General features: G+C 39.2%; 1 protein-coding gene across 1 annotated transcript in view; it reads right to left on the bottom strand.

The window, feature by feature from the left end:
* Window positions 1–6,000, bottom strand: part of LOC129188474 (cyclin-dependent kinase-like 5) — a 91,378-nt gene that overhangs the window by 1,462 nt on the left and 83,916 nt on the right. The gene's annotated exons all lie outside the window — the stretch shown is intronic.

Here is a 6,000-nt window from a genome sequence, read left to right as displayed (position 1 = left end):
TGTTTTTTTTTAGACAAAAGTTGTAATATTGCAAGACGAAAGTGTTTTTTACGAAAAAGTAGGGATGCTCCGATCGATCAGCCACCGATTAGTATCGGCCGACTTCCGTGAAAAACCATGCGATGGGCATATGACAGTCCGTGCCTTTCAATGTCGATTACAAAAGTCTATCACCTGTGGCTAGTACTATTGCAACCTGCAGCAATGCATGCATGCAGCGTAGCGTCTTGCCCTAAATAACATCTTGGGCAGTGTCGTCCTCCCACTTTCCTTCACACTGCGCAAGCGTGCCAAAACAAAAACAATCATGTCTGCCGTGTGGAACTTAACTGCCAACATATGCCATGAAAACTGTCTTGTTGGGGTAGCATGTGAAAATGCTTTAATAGGGCATCTGAAGAACAAGCTCTTGACAGAGTATGGTAAGTTTTTGAGGCTCACGGTCTGACCATCAGTCCAACGGCAGCTAACGCAGCCATGTGGCCACTCGCCTGTTTGTGTGTGACAGTCAGAAGCGTAAGCTAATAACCCGCAAAATAATTGAATTCATCGGACGAGATGAGCAGCCTTTCTCAGCGGTGGAAGACACCGGGTTCGCCGACTGCTCTCTCACTTACCTGGAAGTCCTGCTACTGTAGAGCGCCACCAATGTACCGTACTCTCACATCCAAAGTTTCCTTAAAGAAGGCGTGTCATCGTCTGAAAGCTCAGTGATATATTTTCTCTTGAAAAAGTCAAATATGTTTTAGTCTAAATTAAGGTGATTTTATGGTTCCTGTTTTCCTGTCATAGAGTGAGTAACAGGAGTGCAGCAGGGATTTTAGGTACCATGAAAAAAAATCACATTGCCCCCCCTTTATTAATTAATTACAAATTGTATTAGAATTAATTCCGAATTGCATTAGTGATTACCTATTGTTTGGGGCCCCTGGCAGTCAAGGGACCTTGGAATTGTTGTAACCGTATATACATTAGTTTTATACGGCACCCCTGGCCAATAGCACTCATTATAAATAAATAAAACAATAGTAATTAATCCATGTGATTGGTATCGGAATCGGCAGCATCAAACCCTGACCTGAGCATCCCTAGAAAAAAGTTGTAATTTTGCACAGTTAGTGTTTCCTTTGGAAAAAAAAAATGTAATCTTGCAAGATTAAAGGTTTTTTTGTTTTTTTTAGAAAAAAGTTGTAATTTTGCAAGATTTAAGGGTTTTTTAAAAGTATTTTTAAAAGCGTTTTTAGTATTTAGTTGATCTAGTATGTTTTTAAGATTAAAGTATGTCTTTAGAAAACAAAAGTTGTGATCTTGCTAGATTTAAGTGGGTTTCTATAGAAAAAGTTGGAATTTAGTATTTAGTTTATTTATCTAGCATTTTTTCTCGAAAAATAGTTGTAATCTGGCAAGATTAAAGTATGCCTTCATCAGAAATATTTATTCCATGACAATAAACACAAACCTACAATTAATACAATATAAAACTCTTACAGATTTCAATTAGCACAAAGCCGATCAGTAACTATCAACCATCTTGGGCTGTGGGATCCCATTAAATCATCATCACTGTGTCTTCTCGGAGATACCACACAAATAGACCTTCTTAAATATCATAACCTCTTCCTCATCTCTCTAACTATCGCTAAGAAAATCATTTTTCAAAACTGGAAAAACAAAGCATGCAGTATTGCAGTGTCACCCACTGGATCAATTTAATAACAAATCATACATGAATAGAAAAAAACAGCTCATAAGCAGAAGCATACATCAGCCTTCACTGAAATATGGACCCATTTATAGACCATTTACACTCAATAATTCTCTAAACCATCCACATAACATGACAGAAAGAGAAAGAATTACCTTTTTTTTGGTATTTGTTTCATGTTGGTTTTCTGTAATTATTGCTCTTTTTTTACTTCTCTCCCACAACATTGTTTCTCTGATCTTAATTATGAGATATACACACACAGTCATGAAAAAAATGATCAGACCACCCCTGTTTCTTCAGTTTATTGATCCATTTTAATGCCTGGTACAACTAAAGGTACATTTGTTTGGACTGTGATATATGATGATGATAACAAATATAGCTCATAAGAGTTGAATTGAAGAGCTGATATCTAGCAACTTCCATGGTTTTCTTGGTAATAACCAAAATCACTTAAGTTCTTACATGAATAGCTATAGCATTGTACTGCCAAACAATGTAACTGTTATGAGCTATTTTTGTTGTCATTGTTATATTTGTCCAAACAAAGGTTCCTTTATTTGTATCAGGCATTAAAATGAACAAGAAACTGAAGAAACAAGGATGCTCTAATCATTTTTTCAATTACTGTGTGTGTGTATATATATTTAATATTTCTTATTGTTTTGGATGTTTTTCACACTTAAATATTTCAGATTGTCAAACTAATTTAAATATTAGTCAATGACAACACAAATGAACACAAAATGCAGTTTTTGAATGAAACTTCTTGTTATTAAGGGAGAAATCTAATCCAAACCTACATGTCCCAGTGTTAAAAAGTGATTGCCCCCTAAACCTAATAAGTGGTTGGGCCACCGTTAGCAGCAACAACTGCAATCAAGCGTTTGTGATAACTTGTAATGAGTCTCTTCCAGCGCTGTGGAGGAATTTTGGCCCACTCATCTTTGCAGAATTGTTGTCATTCAGCCACATTGGAGGGTTTTCCAGCATGAAGCGCCTTTTTAAGGTCATGCCACAGCATCTCAATAGGATTCAGGTCAGGACTTTGACTAGGACACTCCAAAGTCTTCATTTGTTTTTCTTCAGCCATTCAGAGGTGGACTTGCTGGTGTGTTTTGGATCATTGTCCTGCTGCACAACCCAAGTTGGTTTCAACTTGAGGTCACCAACAGATGGCCGGACATTCTCCTTCAGGATTTTTTGGTAGAAAGCAGAACTTATAGTTCCATTTATCACAGCAAGACTACAGACCACAGAGTATTTTCCCAAAGGTCTTGGGGATCATCAAGTCTTCCAGGTCCAGGTCCTATTCATCCTGGTGCCGTTCGGCTGTAGCGTTTTTGTATCCTTGTTAAAACATATTACTTCTGCCGTTGTCCTCCTCCTCGTCCTACTCCTTGAACCGAAGATCCCTTTAGCTGGTTAGCTTCTTCTTCTTCTATTGTTTATTGGCAGTTAGCAAGCAGCTCACGCAGTTAGCTACGGCACGAAGGAGACTGATTGACAATGCTCTACAGCCAATCAAGGACAAGTTCTCCCTTAGTCAATAAGAATTGTTGTCGCTCTATATTTAGCTGGCTATTGTCTATTGTTGGTTCCTAATATGCTCCTACAGGCACACAAACACACAGACAGGTGGAGCTGCACACGTCTTCAACATGAGTACTGGTATACATCACTCTCTACTGGGAGCAGTAGGAAATACAATAACAGACACACAAAAGAGCACGGATAAGATCGCTCTAGTAATACACCACAAGGACGCAGAACACAATAAATGCTTTTGTAAAAAAAAAAAAAAACAACTAAATTGCACTTAAAAAAATCTGTGAAACAGTGAATCCGCGAAAGGTGAACCGTGATGTAGCGATATACTGTATATATGTATATACTGTATATATGTATATATTAGGGATGCCTCATAACCCCATCAGGGTTTCAAGCTGCAGATAACGATCATCCATGAGTGAAATCAGCCGATACCGATCACATTGATTAAGTGTACATTTTTTAATTTACTATTGCCTATGGGGGCCCCTGGGCTACATGATATGAAGGAACCATAACATTTAGACAAAAACATTTAACATACTTTTTCAAAATCACTGGTAAAACTAAGACGATCAGGCACCTTCTTTAAGGAGAATTTGGATACGAGAGCAGCTTGATGGGGGACCCCGAGGCAAACCCGGTTCCCTCCAGTGCGTCGAATCCAACCACTTTTCGGGCTATCCACCTTAGACCTCCGACTGCCACGCACACATGGGCGAGTGTCCAGCGTTTGGCTACATTAGTTGCCGCCAGACTGATATTCACATTGCAAGCCTCGAAAACTCACCACACCCTGCCGAGTGCCCGCCCTCCAAATGCCGCAGCAAACTAAAGCTTTTTAACGCGCCACCCCGGCAAGACATTTTTCATACCATGTTTTGCAGGGTGCAAAACTTATATCACTCTCATAACCACAGGAAGTCCCACACGGCAGGCATGCTTGTTTTGACTTTGTGAAGTGAAAGTGGGCGGGAGACAGTCGCTATAGGCTGGATGCTGCAATGGGGGCGGAGGTGATCGGTGTTATAAAGCAAGTATCAGCATATGCCGAAATATGTTTGCCCAAATATATAAATATATGTACACTCACGCGCCCGGCCACTCTTTTTGATGCACTACATATGCACAGGCATACAAGGGGTGAAGAAGGGAAAAAAAACCCAAAAACTAAACTAAACGTGAAAGTACAGGGAAAGCGCAATGCTTATTTTAATGCACAACACACACTAAATGCAGGGAGAAACATGGGAATGGGGAAAAAATAAGAATTAGGATTGGGGTGGGGGGCGATGTGTGGCAGCTTGTCTGTTAATGTCTGTGGGGTAGGGGTGTGTGTGCTGGGGGTGCTCGGGCTCTGCCAGCTTTTGGTGGGCTGGGCTCACCAAGAAGTGAAGAGCAAACAATCTCTGCCTCTTAATCAACCGGCCAGTAAAGATACATAATATTAGTTGTATTTATTATTGCTTATAATTCATTTTTCAATTAGCATTTTTGTTTAATTTAATCCTAGTTTTATTCTCCTCATTTTGCTTTAATTTACCCTGTTTTATTATTATACGCATATGCATACAATTATTTTTATTTTCTCTCTTTCTCTCTCCAATACAGCACAACTACATGACTACTATGTATCATTATCTTGCTTTTTTGTTTTGTTTCTTTACCTCTCATATTTAATTAAGTGTTTTTGTCAGTATACACTTCTTATTCTGTGACAAATCTCTCAGCATCGCACAACCCACCCTTCCTCCTGTTACCTGTCCTATGTCTTATGTATTGTGTTTTCTAAATCCTCACATATGTAAATATGCACGCTATCTGTCTATCACTGTTGTAAATACACACTCAATGTTTGCAAACTAAAAAATTTTAAAAAGTATGTCTTGGACTTTTTATGACGTCATGAAGGAAAAAACTCTGAGACCACCTGTGACCCGCCCCTAACTAGATGAGCCCACCCCGTCTATACACTAAACCATTTTGTAAAACAAAAAGGAAAAAAAAGTAGGCTTCACTACATATCTTAAAAGTCAACTGTCCATCAGTCCGCTAGGCTACGCTAGCAAGACGTTAAAGTGTAGTGTTAGCACTGTAGCATCACATAACTATGCAAGTGTTGCTAAAGTTTGTGCCGTGCAGGTGTGGAATTTGTCTGCGTATTTTGCGTCTAAACGGTGACGCTTTCATGGCTGCCTGACAAGCACCAGGAAGTGTGAGAGTGCAGGAAAAGAGAAATCGCAAGCTAAAAACAACCTCATGCGTTTGCCTGCTGGCCAGATTGCATGTATTTGCACTCTGTCGTCAGCTGCAGCCCTCCTCCCTCCAAACTCAACAAACGCACACATTAAAAATAGAAGTGTCTTCAGTTGACACCTGTTTCATGCTGCAGCCATTGCAGTTACACACACACACACACACACACACGCATGCACGCACGCACACACACGGCCAAATGAGTGTCATCATCGAGAAAGCAAAAATAACATCTGATGTTACATGTAGCCTCAAAGAGTTCAAAGAATTCTATTTCTTGCTCTGTGGTTATCATCACACTTTACGTCCCTGTGTAACGGAGTTAAAAAAGCACTTTATTTACTTTTTCTAAATGTGTGAATTTTATCATTCAGGAATTGTGTTGTATATTTGTGAATTTTACCTCAATGAGTTATTTATTTTTGCTAATTTACTTAGTCAGATTTTTATTGCTTTCCTTGTATTTCACTTTATTTCATTCGGTC

Source organism: Dunckerocampus dactyliophorus, chromosome 10, assembly GCF_027744805.1.
Source record: "Dunckerocampus dactyliophorus isolate RoL2022-P2 chromosome 10, RoL_Ddac_1.1, whole genome shotgun sequence".
Classification (NCBI taxonomy): Eukaryota; Metazoa; Chordata; class Actinopteri; order Syngnathiformes; family Syngnathidae; genus Dunckerocampus; species Dunckerocampus dactyliophorus.
This window is presented reverse-complemented; position numbering and strand designations above follow the sequence as displayed.